The 13,546-nt window shown below is 39.5% G+C and overlaps 1 pseudogene across 1 annotated transcript in view; it reads left to right on the top strand.

Annotated features, from left to right (window-relative positions):
• LOC145419932 (polypeptide N-acetylgalactosaminyltransferase 17-like) overlaps positions 1-8,932 on the top strand; it is a 33,302-nt pseudogene extending 24,370 nt beyond the window's left edge. Inside the window, exons 6-10 of the transcript XR_013901190.1 lie at positions 1,944-2,129; positions 2,299-2,436; positions 2,781-2,876; positions 6,379-6,540; positions 7,530-8,932. The product of XR_013901190.1 is annotated as a polypeptide N-acetylgalactosaminyltransferase 17-like (transcript). The remainder of the gene's footprint in view (positions 1-1,943; positions 2,130-2,298; positions 2,437-2,780; positions 2,877-6,378; positions 6,541-7,529) is intronic.
• Positions 8,933-13,546: the final 4,614 nt, after the last annotated feature.

A 13,546-nucleotide genomic window follows, 5' to 3' on the forward strand; every position in this document is an offset into this window, starting at 1 on the left:
TACTCAGACCAGTCCTTCTGTCAACAACAACCATGCCTAACGTGTCTTAAATCTTCTTTCTTTTCCATTTTGATGCTCAGTTCTTCTGTGAGTACTCTGCCGAGATCCACTTTCTGGGTAAATTATTCATTATGAGAGCAGTTAATCTCCTTTTGAAGCTTGTGGATGTGCACAACAATTCTACCTAACAGTGAGAGGTCAATTCAGGGTCCAGTGGTTTGATCTCACTCACAGTCCTGCATGAATGAATTCACAGCACCATGTCCTGTTCTCATCTGTTCTTCAAGGGGTTTTCCTCTGAAGCCTCTGTGTTTGTTTAAGGGCTGTGTTTTTCTGTGGCTGGGATAGTTCCTAATTGGTCAGTTGCTGGCTTTGCACATTTGTTCTCCAAACCTGCAGAGGATACCTCAGTCTTGACCTGCTGATTTTGATGGCTATCATTGTGAATGAAGTAAGGATTACAGCTAGGTCATTGGATTCCACCACTGATCAACTTAGAGATTGTAGCTACATGATGCCCTTATTTGGGCATGTCCATTTTTCCTGAGGTTGTGTAGAAGCTTTTGGAAAAAGGGATGAGTACCACTGGCTGTTTCCAGAGAGGATCCTGGGAGGAAGTTATCTTGTTCAGCTTCCTATTTCTTCAATAGCAAGTCTGCTAGGTCAAAAAGCTCTTTTTTAAAGTTTTGCATTAAGAGCTGTTTCAGTAGCTCTAGATGCACCATAACATTGTTCTAGCCATTCTGATATCATTTTCAGCTCAGCTGCTGGGTGGTTTGTATGAGGAGATAATTGATTCAACCTTCATGCTCTGAGGTTTCTTTTCTAAACCACTTCACAAGCAGGTGAAGCTCTTCTGCTGCAGTTAATTCTTAAACCTTTAGCACCAAAAATGAATGATGTCCAGTAGTTCTCCACTTTATCATTATACTTTCTTTGACCTCTGTTAATGAGAAGCAACAAAAGGAACGAATCTTGGTCAGGAAGAAGAAATACTCTTGTACACATTTAAGGCTATTCATCATCTCTCTCCTCCATATCTCTCTGATCTGGTTCAGATCACTGCCCCATCTCGATGTCTTAGATCTTCTTCTTCCCTTTCTCTCTCCGTCCCTTCCCCCCGTCTTGCCACCATGGGGAGCAGGGCTTTCAGCTGCTCTGCTCCACGACTCTGGAATTCCCTACCTCCTGATTTAAGAAATATCTCTTCCATCTCTCTCTTTAAGTCCCAACTCAAAACTCACTTGTTGTCTTATGCTTTTATGATTGTGTAAACTGCTTGCTTTTATGCTTCTTTTTTTATTCTGTTGTTGTGTAGCTCTTGGGGCTATGCTAGCATTCATGTCTTATTGTTCTGGCCCGCTGTCCTACATCAAAGCTGGGAAATAGCATGGTGAACTGTAGAAGATGTTTTGGCCACATCTTCAAGCATGACTTGTGCTTCTGACCGTCTCTTCTTGTTGATCTTTAATGACATGCCTGGAATCATCATGGTGTATTCGCTGACTGGGAGAGTGCTCTGGATGATACGTTGTCACAGCAAACAATATAAGTAAAAAAACATGCATTTATGTATGTATACTCACAGTTGGAGCTTAAAAGTTAACCCAGTGCTGAAGTGCCGAAAACCTCAGCTCCTCTTGATGCCCCTTAAGGTTGGCTAGAAAAAAATGAATAAAAGCAACAATTAGATATTTTTTATATAACAGAAAACAAGAAGAAAAACCGAGAAGGACTTCTAAATGTACAGATTTAGCTTTCATTAGTTCCAGCACAAAGAAAACACGTCCTTCCAGGTGCTCTATGCTCCAGCTGTTAGCTGTAATTGACTTTATAAATCAGGACATCGCGGCGACTGTGCATCTGCCTATTTATATTTCCTGCTGCCCAGCAGCCAGCAGTATATTATTGTGAGCTTTAATTCATACTCCTACTACCCACAGGTGTGGCTGTGTGGAGGCAGTATGGAGGTGCTGCCTTGCTCCAGAGTGGCTCATATTGCACGAATGAAGAAACCTTACCACAGTAACATAGCTTTCCACACACGCCTTAATGCCCTGCGTGTGGCAGAGGTCTGGATGGATGAGTACAAGTCCAATGTCTACCTGGCCTGGAACATCCCCATGGAGGTGAGAACGGCATTTTTCTGCACCAAGACCTCTCTTAGAGAGGATGCTGTCAGTCATGCTTGTCTGTTTGTGACTATCAGATGTCCATGTTCAGAGCCAAACAGTTTTTCTTTTGGTTCCACAATTTATGTAGAGACTTTAGGCATAATAACTTCCTTTGCTCTTGCAGAACCACGGTATTGATTACGGAGACATATCACAGAGGGTTGCACTGAGGAAGAGTCTGCAATGTAAGAGCTTTCACTGGTACCTAGACAACGTTTACCCAGAGATGAGGAGGTACAACGATACGCTGTTCTACGGTGAGGTGAGCCATGAAGGACAAAGACACAGGAAAAAGTAAGTTTGTAGATGTAAGATCTGATGTACAAATTAAACCACTGAAATTAAATAAATGATACTTACACAAAGTCCTAAGAAACTTGTATCTCCTCCACAGACCAAAATATAACAAGAAAGCAGGGACTCAGACAGCATGTACATCCACATCTTCTCAGCTGTTAATAGAAAATAAATGAGATTTAGAACTTTGTCTGATCCACACTGACACATCCTTGTTTTTAGCCTTTATACATTTTTAATCGGTAATTATTTTGGGGAATATTCATATTTTATGAATTAAGTCTGACTCTTTTTTTTTGTGTATTTAAGGTCCGCAATTCTAAAGCAAGCCACCTGTGTATGGATCAGGGTGTGAAGGAGAACCACACAGCCACCCTGCACCCATGCCATGGGTGGGGTCCTCAGGTACAACACTCTTCCTCACCACCATACTAAAGAGTATACTCCATCTTTTTCCAGTTGCTTTGCTTTCTCATGAAAACATACAGTGAGCTTCTCCGGTGATGTGATTTGCAGCTGTGTCTCAATCACAGGCTCAGCTGAAATCCTCCAAGGAGCGAGTTCTGCTGTCAGAATAAAATTGTGTCTTGCACTTTTTGTGTTGAAGCCCTGAGTCAGCCAGTGTCAGCTCTTCATCCCTTCAGCCCTAAGGGCCTCTCTTTTTAGCTCACAGTGGTAAACAGGTGCTTTAGGCAGAAAGTCAAGGCTTCAGTGGTAAAATGCTAAAGGAGCTAAAATTTCAATTCAATTCTGGAAAAATGAGTGCCGCTGATAGGTTTGTAGCTTGAACCCATCCGCTGGAACGTTAAAGGCAATATAATTACACTGCAAAGCAAGACACGAAGTAGGCAAGCTTCATGTTACTCGTGCACGGGAGAGAACCGGACAATCGCCGTTCCTTCGCTTGGCCCCAGTTGCTCTCGTCCGTCCTCCCGTACCACTGTCCTTTTATTGAGGTTACATGAATATGCATAAGTTCGTTAACATATGACGTCTACATACACACAAAGAGTAATAAATTCAAATTCAAATTTTATTTGTCACATACACAGTCATACACAGTACGATATGTAGTGAAATGCTTGGACAACTGCTCGTGACCTAAAGAAAACAAAAAAGGAAAGGCTATGAATAAGGTAGGAAATAAATATGAAAAATTAAAAAGGGGTAAATTTAACTAGGAAGGAATAAAATATAAATTAAGGTTAAAAATGAAATAACTGTACAACACAAATTAGAATGAAGGGTAAATTTAACTGGGAAGAATAAGATAAAATATATAAATTAAAGTTGAAAATAAAATAACTGTACAACAAAATACACCAATACACAGTATAGAACTATATAAGAATGTATGAAGAAATCTAAATATAAATAAATATATACACAATAACAGCAGCTGTACAAGTATTAACCGGAAATGAAGAATATAGTGACCAGTGTTGTGCAAAAACAAAGTCCAGAAAGTCCAGTGTGTGTGTAAGAACTGTATGTGTGGGTCAGTACTGTGTGGTGGTGTGATTGAGAGACCGTATCGCCTGCGGGAAGAAGCTCCTCCTCAGTCTCTCTGTGTTGGTCTTCAGGGAGCGGAATCGCTTTCCTGACCTCAACAGAGAGAACAGTCTGTTGTTGGGATGGCTGAGGTCCTTCACGATCTTCCTGGCCTTGGTCCAGCACCGCCTGCTGTAGATTGAGTGCAGGTCAGGGAGCTCGGAGCGGATGGTGCGCTCAGCTGACCGCACAACCCTCTGTAGAGCTCGTCTGTCCTGCATGGTGCTGTTCCCGAACCAGGTTAAGATGTTTCCCGCCAGGATGCTCTCTATGGTGCACGAGTAAAAGTTCCTGAGCACTTTGGAGGGCAGTTGGAAGTCTCTCAAGCGTCTGAGGTGGTAGAGACGCTGACGGGCCTTTTTCACCACGGTGTTGATGTGACAGGACCATGACAGGTCCTGCGTGATGTGAACTCCGAGGTATTTGAAGCTGTCCACTCTCTCCACTGGGCACTCGTTGATGACGGGGGTCTGGTAGTTCCTCTCCTGCTTAGTGCTGAAGTCCACTATCAGCTCCTTTGTCTTACTGACGTTTAGAAGGAGGTTGTTCCTCTGGCACCAGTTCTCCAGATTCCTAATCTCCTTCAGGTAGGCCGTCTCGTTGTTATCAGAGATCAGGCCCACCACGACGGTGTCGTCAGCAAACTTGATGATGGTGGTGGAGCTGGTAGTGGCCACACAGTCATATGTGTACAAAGAGTACAGCAGGGGGCTCAGAACACACCCCTGGGGGGCTCCAGTGCTGAGAGTGGTGGAGGCTGAGACATGTCCGCCCATCCTTACTGCGTGCGTGTGTGTGTGTGTGTGTGTGTGTGTGTGTGTGTGTGTGTGTGTGTGTGTGTGTGTGTGTGTGTGTGTGTGTGTGTGGACTGCTGATCAAAGGGTCAAACATCCTTGGTCAGGAAGAGGGTAGCCTCCCCCTCACCCTAGATGGTTCATCCTAGATTACACGGTGAGGAAGTCCTGCAGTTCATCTAAACAAAGACTAGACTAGAACAGACGCAACTACGTTAATCCTACCATAAAACAATAAAACACGGTATGACCTCTCATGCTCCCAAAGTGCTGTCTAATACACACACAGTTTGCAGACTATCAAGGATCAAAACCTCTACCAATCTACAATTAATTACAAAACTCTAAGCATATATAAGTAAATATTTCTAAGCATAAATGACAATCAACAATACAAATCTAACAGCCGCATCACACTTTCTTCACAAGACATGCTTCAGTTGCATTTTTTAAAGTTATCCTTTTGATGGAACAAAAAGTCTTCAGTTTTTATTAGACCACCAGTTTTTCACACTTGCACTTCCACGGAGATAAAAGCGACCCCATGGTGTCTTAGCGTGGGTTCTCTCCAGGTAGTCCGGCTTCCTCCCACAGTCCGATGACATGCACGTTAGGTTAAATGGTGACTGGCTGTAGGTGTGTATGCAAAACAGATAAAGCACATAAGTGCATAAAATAAAGTGCGATATGAATATCTGTGAAAAGATGAATGTAACTTGTAGTGGTCAAAGATACTAGAAAAACATTTTAATAAATACTCTGTTCTTAAGAAGAAGCAGTGACATCTAGGGACCACAAGTGGGATTTTTTAAGATTTTGAGTCCAAACGCTGTTAAATCACCTAACTTTTGTATGATGTACTGCAAACAGGATGCAGTTACTCTGCAAAAAGACCCAAACTGGGCTGACTGGGTGGTTGATGGAAAGCTTTATCTTTATATCTTTTGCAAGGCATTGCAACCACTATTCATGCTTTGTTAGGAACAGAATGCGATATAAACAATTTCCCAATCAGTCTTTATCGTCAGCACACTCAAAGCCTCAGAGCTAGATGCAACCAAAGGAACTGTTTTATCTGCACTGCTAAAGTGGAAATTACTATTAATCTGAACGAAAAAGCTGAAGTGAAAGACACAAAGGTTAGAAAACAGAGCGGGAAGAATCTGACTCACTTCTGCTTTTTCTTTCTGTCAAGTTGAGAAAACTGCAGAATTTGGTGTATATAAAATGTTAGGGCTATATGTGGGTTAGAACTCTGCTGAAACAACACTGTGATTAGCAGTGATGTACAGGAAAATCTTTGTGTTTAGCACTCAGTGAAGAACAAAGACATGTTTTGCCTCTCAGCAGTATTGGGAACAACACCATCCTCTTGTTCAAAGCAGCAAAAAAAAAAAACCCAACAGCTTGCATAATCAAGGAAAATTCCTGCCAGGTTACCTTCAACTTGTACATCATCACATACTTATTTCATCGTTAGCTAATAAAGAGAAGAGTATTCACTCAGCCAGTTCAGTAACTTTCCGTTTACTGTATGTGTGACGTATCTGTTTTCCTCTTAGTTAGGACGCTACACTAAAGAAGGTCAGCTGTTTCTGGGACCCCTAGGCAGCACTGGTGAGGACACTCGTTGTGTGGTGTACGATCAGATGAGCAACTTTCCTCAGCTCCTCAATTGTGAAAAGGTGACCAACGTGAAACAGAAGACATGGCATTTCTCTCAGGTCAGAAGTGTAAAGAAATCTCTTTTTCAATGATATAACTGAGTGTTTATAAGAGAAACTAAAATTTACTGGCATAGAGTTGAGAGGAAAAGTATCTATATGTCAGATTTTAAAAGGGACCTATTGAGCTCATGTCTGGGTCCATTCTTTTTTCTCTTGGACTCTAATATGAGAGTAGCTTTGCATGAATCTTCATTTCTCTCATACTCAGCATTGCTGCAGCCCCGTAGTTCATGCTTTATCTGACAGAACCGCCTTTATATTCCGAATACCTCCGTTGAAGCCACCTTTCTTTGTGTTAAAACCCTCACAAACAGAAGGTTTTAACACCAGTAGGACAGATCTGTCTGTTTGTGATGACTATATTAGGATATCATCTCTGCTATTACTGAAATCAAAGCAGTCTGGTTAACGGGGATTATTTGCACATAAATTGAGACTTTGGCTATGATTAATATGAACAATAACTGTTGTAAAATTATATTTATGCTAGAAAATAAGGGGTCCTCTTAAGACAACTAAACCCAGACTGCTTAAAGGGTAACAAGCGACTCAATATACCTTTTACTTTGGCATTGATTCTCTTTTTCTTTTAATGTGAAAAACCTTTTGTAAGTCAATTTTCTGTTGGTCTTTTAGTTCTGTTTGGGTAACCTTTAAAAACTAAAGAGTTACAGCCTGTAGCACGGGAAGAGGAGAGCTTGAACAGTGATGCTGCAGACCTTCTGCCACATCGATTCTTTGTCACACAGCAGGACAAGCAGTGAAGAGTCCTGCAGACGTAGAAGTCTTAGGGAAATAGGGAGACCTTACTTATTTTATATAGATGTAAGGTAAAAAGTTAGTGCCATTTGTTTAAGAAAGAGGTTGCAACAGTTCACATAAGGCCCGGTCTGGTTACATACTGTTCTGTCACCATCACGCATTGTTCACAGACCATCTGTGAAATCTGTTAAAACCAAAGTATTGTATCTCCTTCTGCCTTGCAGAACGAATCGATCATAAATCGGGCTACTGGACGCTGTCTGGAGGTGGTGCCGGCTAATGTTTACTCCGGCCACCTGCTGGTCCTGCAGCCCTGCTCGGGGCAGAGGTGGACCATCAAGAACACTATGAAGCAGTGATCGCCTGGCCAGTTTCATTGGGACCAATTACAAAGGCTATTTCCAAGAGCTGTCACCTGACGTTACCTTGGCCAGTGGACAATCAATGATGCGGGGGCTCCTTAGCTTTTGAAATAAGACTCAAAAATAGATGGCTTTAAGGAGACGAGTGATGAGGTGGTTTGGAAACAATTGATGTTTTTTTGTTTTTGTTAGTTTTTTTTTAAAAACATGGACATTCAACGTGGTGAAAGTTTAGCATGAGGACCATTTCTCTATATGAATTTTACAAACTTTCAATGTGATGTTGCCATAATTCCTGTGTGCCACTTCTTTACAGTGTTTAAGTTTTAGTAGACATTTAATCGACCAAAAGCGTGTTCTTTCTTATGTGAAGGGGAAAAAAAGTTTCCATCTTCCATCAGTCTTTCTGCAATATTTCATTCATTTTGTGCCACGGACCGGCCCTAAATAACTAAAATGTGTTCATAACACACGGGAAAAGACACAGGGGAACTGAGGTAACGATAAAAACAATAAATATGAACGATAAAACGAAGAAAAAAAACCCCGGTAAACCATAAATTGCACACCTGAACCTCAACACTCGCGGCCCGGTACCAAACGACTCACGGACCGGTACCAGTGCATGGCTCGGGGGTTGGGGACCGCTGGTCTATGGTACTTAGAAATTAAGGAATGGCTACTCGTGACAGGAGAAAATTTTACACAGTTTAGCAAAAATGCCTGAAAAGTGATTCTTATGTTTTTCAGAAAATTCAAATCCTTGTAAATATTTATAATTTGAAGAAAAATATGCTAAAAATATTACTTGGTGTACTTTTTTTTTCAAATCACCCCAACAAGGACTCTGGGCTAAATCTCACTTCTATGTTTTATGGATTCTGACTTTTATTGCTATTTTTCCACCAAGCATTCTGTAGCATCAGATGCAATATATCTCGTAGCATGAAGTACTGTAAGCAGTTGGGTACAAAGTTTCTTTGCGCTAAGTTAATTTATTTGGTTAACTGCTGTGTGCCATAACTACTGAAAACCTAGTCAAACATAGGAAGCACTTTTTTGGACAAAGGGTTGGAACATGAACGAGAGAGGAGGATTGAATCAGGAATGCACAAAAGTACCAATAGTGGAAATGCAGGAGGCCTTAAAGGCTGAAATTATTAACGTACTGAGATGTATATGATGTCATATATTAAATTGCATAAGTGTGATCAGCTGGATTTTTGCTCCCAAGATTGTCTTCCAATAAACAACTGGTTTCCTGGGTTGTGCTTTGTTACTGTGTTTTAGGATACATCTGCAGTCTTTAAATTTGTCATACTTTAATTAGTATGCTTATTTTTTTCAGTTTAATTTTATTTTCAAGCTTGTTTGTAATTTTTTGCTGCTAAACTCATGCTTTATTTTGCTTTTCTGGACTATAAATAAGGTAGAGACAGCAAAGATGAGCTACCATGCTGGCCTGCTCTCCTTTTAACTGCTCCATCCATTTTCATGGTTGTGGTCAAAATATTTTCGGCATGCTGTGAGATTAGTCCTCAAAATCATCCCCCAAAATAGACTACTTCAAAAGAGATTTCACCCTCAGCTTCCAGCTGCATGGCATCTGCTGTAACTTACACCAACTCGACTTAAGAGTACTTTCATCACATTTTTTATAAAAGCGCTTCTACACAATATTACCCAGCCACAAATAAAGCAGCCAGGTGGCCGAACATTAAAGGGACTGTTCTATAAATGACAAGTTATGGGTTCAATCCTGAAGCAACCATATGTCCTGTAAATAGTGTCCTTGAATCAGACACTGACCTCCTACTGCTTACTCTCGCTAAACTGCTCTGGATGAAGCATCAGCTTAAATGCTTAAGATGTAAATAAAACAGGAGGAGACTGCTGGGAGCACAAGGGCCTGTTTCTAGCAGAGAGGGGGAGAGAGGAGTGAGGCGGCTCTGAGGGACAGAGCCTGCATGCTAACATAACACTGAATGCTGATCAGACTCTTAACGAAGAGACTGCTCATCGTTCTCTGGCGTGAAATAGGATTACCATATGTTGGTTAAAGTCCTGCTAAATGTAAGCCAGCAGTAAATGCTAACAAGGACAAACTGATCAAATAAACTCACTGCGTTACTTAGATAAGGTTGTATTTATGGGGATGGAAATTTGTATAATTTGTAGATTTTAGCATGTAAAAAAATGGAGCTATTTTTAAAGGATGACAAAAAATCTAGAAAATGAATGTAATTCATTGACATTATTGTATCATAGTTTGCATTGTTCTGACCAGCAGTGTCCTGCAGCTCCCTGTGAGCACTTAATGAAAGAGGTTATGGTTTAATGTCAGAGCAGAGAACTCACAGTTGTCAAATATGATTTTGCTCTAATATGCACCATGTGGCGCTGTATGTTTTCTGTGATTGGAGGGTAGTGTCACTGCAGCTGTCACCCCAGCCTGCTCTCTGCTCTGCCTCGGGAAAAAAGCAGCAGAGATACAGATGTAATTACTTGACAGAACAGCAACACTGTATGAAAATGTGACAATTTCATAAAACCCACTGCAGCAAGGGTAACAGATGATACAACACACAATACTGTGCACAACTCTTTAGGCACAGATGTTGGCAGCGAAGCATGGTGAAGCATCCCGCTGTTTTAGTTTTTGTTGTTTTGGGGGTTTTTTTGCAGAGAGCATGTCAAAACTAGAGACTAGAACTACAATTAGATCTTTTATCATGCAAAATAATCAGATCGCTTAAGTTCATTCTGTAGCGTGACAATGACCCCAAACAGAGCCAGAGTAATAGCTTCAGAACATGTACTGAATGTGCTTTATTAAAGGGTTTTTATCAGACTGTGATTTACGTTTACTTCACCTTATGTGTTCATTGTTGAGTAAAAGCTATTGATACCAATTATTTTTATACTATATCCTCACTTCACAGTGAGAATCAAAATCTGTTTCTTCTTTCTTTTGTACTAAACATGTTCTCACACTCTGGAGCCATTTTGGTAACATCTCCAGGCACTTATTTGTCCAATTATTTTTAAGCTATATCTATATTAACTTTAATTTCAGTGATCATAAAAGTTATATACTAGAATAAAAACAGTTTTAAAGTTTTAGAATAGAATAGGATAAACCTTTAATACTGCACAGATGAGAAATTTGGGTGTTACCCAGCTCTTATGGCAAGGGGAATATAAAATATAAAATTGAAAAATTTATAAATTATAAAATTTGCTGACTTTGCACCAAAATGGCTCCAGAGTGTGAGAACATGTTTAGTACAAAAGAAAGAAGAAACAGATTTTGGTTCTCACTGTGAAGTGAGGATATAGTATAAAAATAATTGGTATCAATAGCTTTTACTTTTACTTTTACTGTTAGCGCCGGTGTCCTTCTATTATAGTGATACTAAACAAGGCAGGAAATTATATTTTTATTCTACAAAATGAAATGAATGTATCTACTCTGCAGAAGTGTTTGTGAATTTCAACAGATCGATTAGCTTGCTGCATTATATGTATGAACTGCATTTTTATCAGTTGCAGTTTCACCATCTCAGTGCCTAATGCTTCCCTCTTGTGGTGTCATGGTGGTTAGAAATAAATATGATATGTTATATGAAGTATATAATAAAAGCAAAGGCTTCACGTAAAGAGGGATTGGGACAGCTTTTAAGCAGGGTGACCTGCAGTATCCCACTGATTAACAGCCTCAACTGACACGTTCATGATGACTTTTGCTTTGTTCCCATTCCTCAGATCGATTTTCCCTTTATAAGGTTTGCTAAACCAGATGCTATATTTATGCTAAAAGTGGCCATAAAGAGTAAGGTCAGAAGGAGGAAAGGTAATACAGCAATGAAGAATAAAGGCAAAGTCAAAGACCGATTCCAGCTTTAAAAGCTATCTATGTATTTTTTTGTACATAGATTTATATGAAAAAGATGATCTGATTTCTAGCAGCAAAGGGCACATGCAAAAAAGCATTGGCAGGATAAATTCAGTTAAAGGGGAAAATCAGTGCAAAGGTACAGAAAAATACTTATATTAGTTTGGAAATCAACAAGCAAAGAAATCCAGATAGATGTGATTTTTCCCATTCAATAGTACTTTTAATGTTCATAATTAAAAATGCTTTTGATTAATTTTGTCAGTAGGAGTAAAAGTTTGATGATTTTTTTCTCAGTGTTACTGCTCCATTAATAATAAGTGTTTAATAATTAATAATAAGTGAATCCAAGTTTTACCCCAATGTTTCCACCATTCCTCTCACCTAACCCTCATTTCCTCTTCAGGCCTTGCCTTTCAACCACACACACCCTCTACAGCAAATTAACAATATCTGAAAGTCATGTCCTTAAGAAATAAGAGGGGAAAATCGAGTTAAGACCCAACACAGGACCTGAAAGGTGCATCTAGCCCTTCAGCTGATTCATCTACCGTTTGCTGAACCCTTGTCAGAAATTGTTAGAAGAAGAAGAAGCTATTCTTAAGGATGGGAAACTCTTGATTGATGGAATCTTGAATATAGAAAAGTAACAATGGATTTTAATCCACAATGTAATGCCATTGGGAAAGCATGTGATTGGCAAATGCATCATTTTTCAGGATAGCAATGATCCCCAAAATACTGTCAGTACAGTAAAAGCATACCTGGATAGAAAAACATACAATAGAACAGCATCAGTCATGGCTTGGCCTCCCCAGAGCCCAGACCTCAATATTACTGAAGCAGTGTGGGATCATTGTGACACGAGAACGGAACAAAAGGCGGACAACACCCAAAGACGTGCTCTGAATATCCTTCAAGAAGCCTGGAAAACTGTTCCTGTGGAAATGACAAGAAAACTAGAACTGAAGAATAACAGTTACAATGCCAAATATTGACTTTCAAGCTTGTTATATTGTTATAAACTCTATTTTACGTATATTTCCATTTATGTTTGCACATGTTCAATAAAATCATTGCTCCTGAGGCAACGAGGAATGGCTAAAGATTTCTGCCACTACTCCATAACAAACATCAACTAAAAGTGTTTGATAAATGCATTCTATTTGCTTTTTTAAAAATCACAAAGTGAGAGATTTTTTTTCAATTTAAGTGAGCATTATGTTAATGTTTTAAATGTCATGGCATAGGATCAGATCGCTTCAAAGTAAATTATATTTTGAAATGTACAATCCCTTAAACACTGTGTCCTGATCTTGAACTAATAACTACTGAGATCTCAAGTCTACTGCATAATAAGACAAACAGCACCATTTAGAAAATTTCTTTTTATTGCAAGTATTCTTAATGCTTTGATGTTTTGTACAGATTTTCATATTTACAGTGATAATTAGTATTCGTCTAATAAATAATACAACTGAAAGTCATTCTCTAGCCTACATGTTTAAATATTGCACGTGCAAAGTATGTATAATATGTGCTTGTCCAATAGATATGCTGTCTTAGCAGCTATTTACAATGTTACATAAGAAACAAATGTGGGATCCAACCACCATGCTACTAAAGAGACACTGTGCGTTTCCCCTCCAAAACAAACCCTCCACTTCAGTGATGGAGTCATGCAATTATTCTACTGGGGTGAAGACAGTTTAATTACAGCATCACTGCAATAACAGTATCCATCCAAAAAAAAAAAAAACATCAAATAAAATTTTAATTATTTCTAAATAAGAAATTCGTGATAAAACAGTTTTCCAATTAACCACTACATAACAGTAGTGTCTAGTTCTTATTTGGTAGGAAATGTCCACCAGTGCTGTAACGTTTTCAAAAATAATAGTAAAAGAAAAAAAGCATTTTGATGAAAAACTAAACCAGCGTGACCTACTGTACAAGTTTGTTTAGGCTGCTTTTGCAGCAGTGC

The sequence above is a fragment of the Astatotilapia calliptera genome, chromosome 14 (genome assembly GCF_964374335.1).
Source record: "Astatotilapia calliptera chromosome 14, fAstCal68.1, whole genome shotgun sequence".
Classification (NCBI taxonomy): domain Eukaryota; kingdom Metazoa; phylum Chordata; class Actinopteri; order Cichliformes; family Cichlidae; genus Astatotilapia; species Astatotilapia calliptera.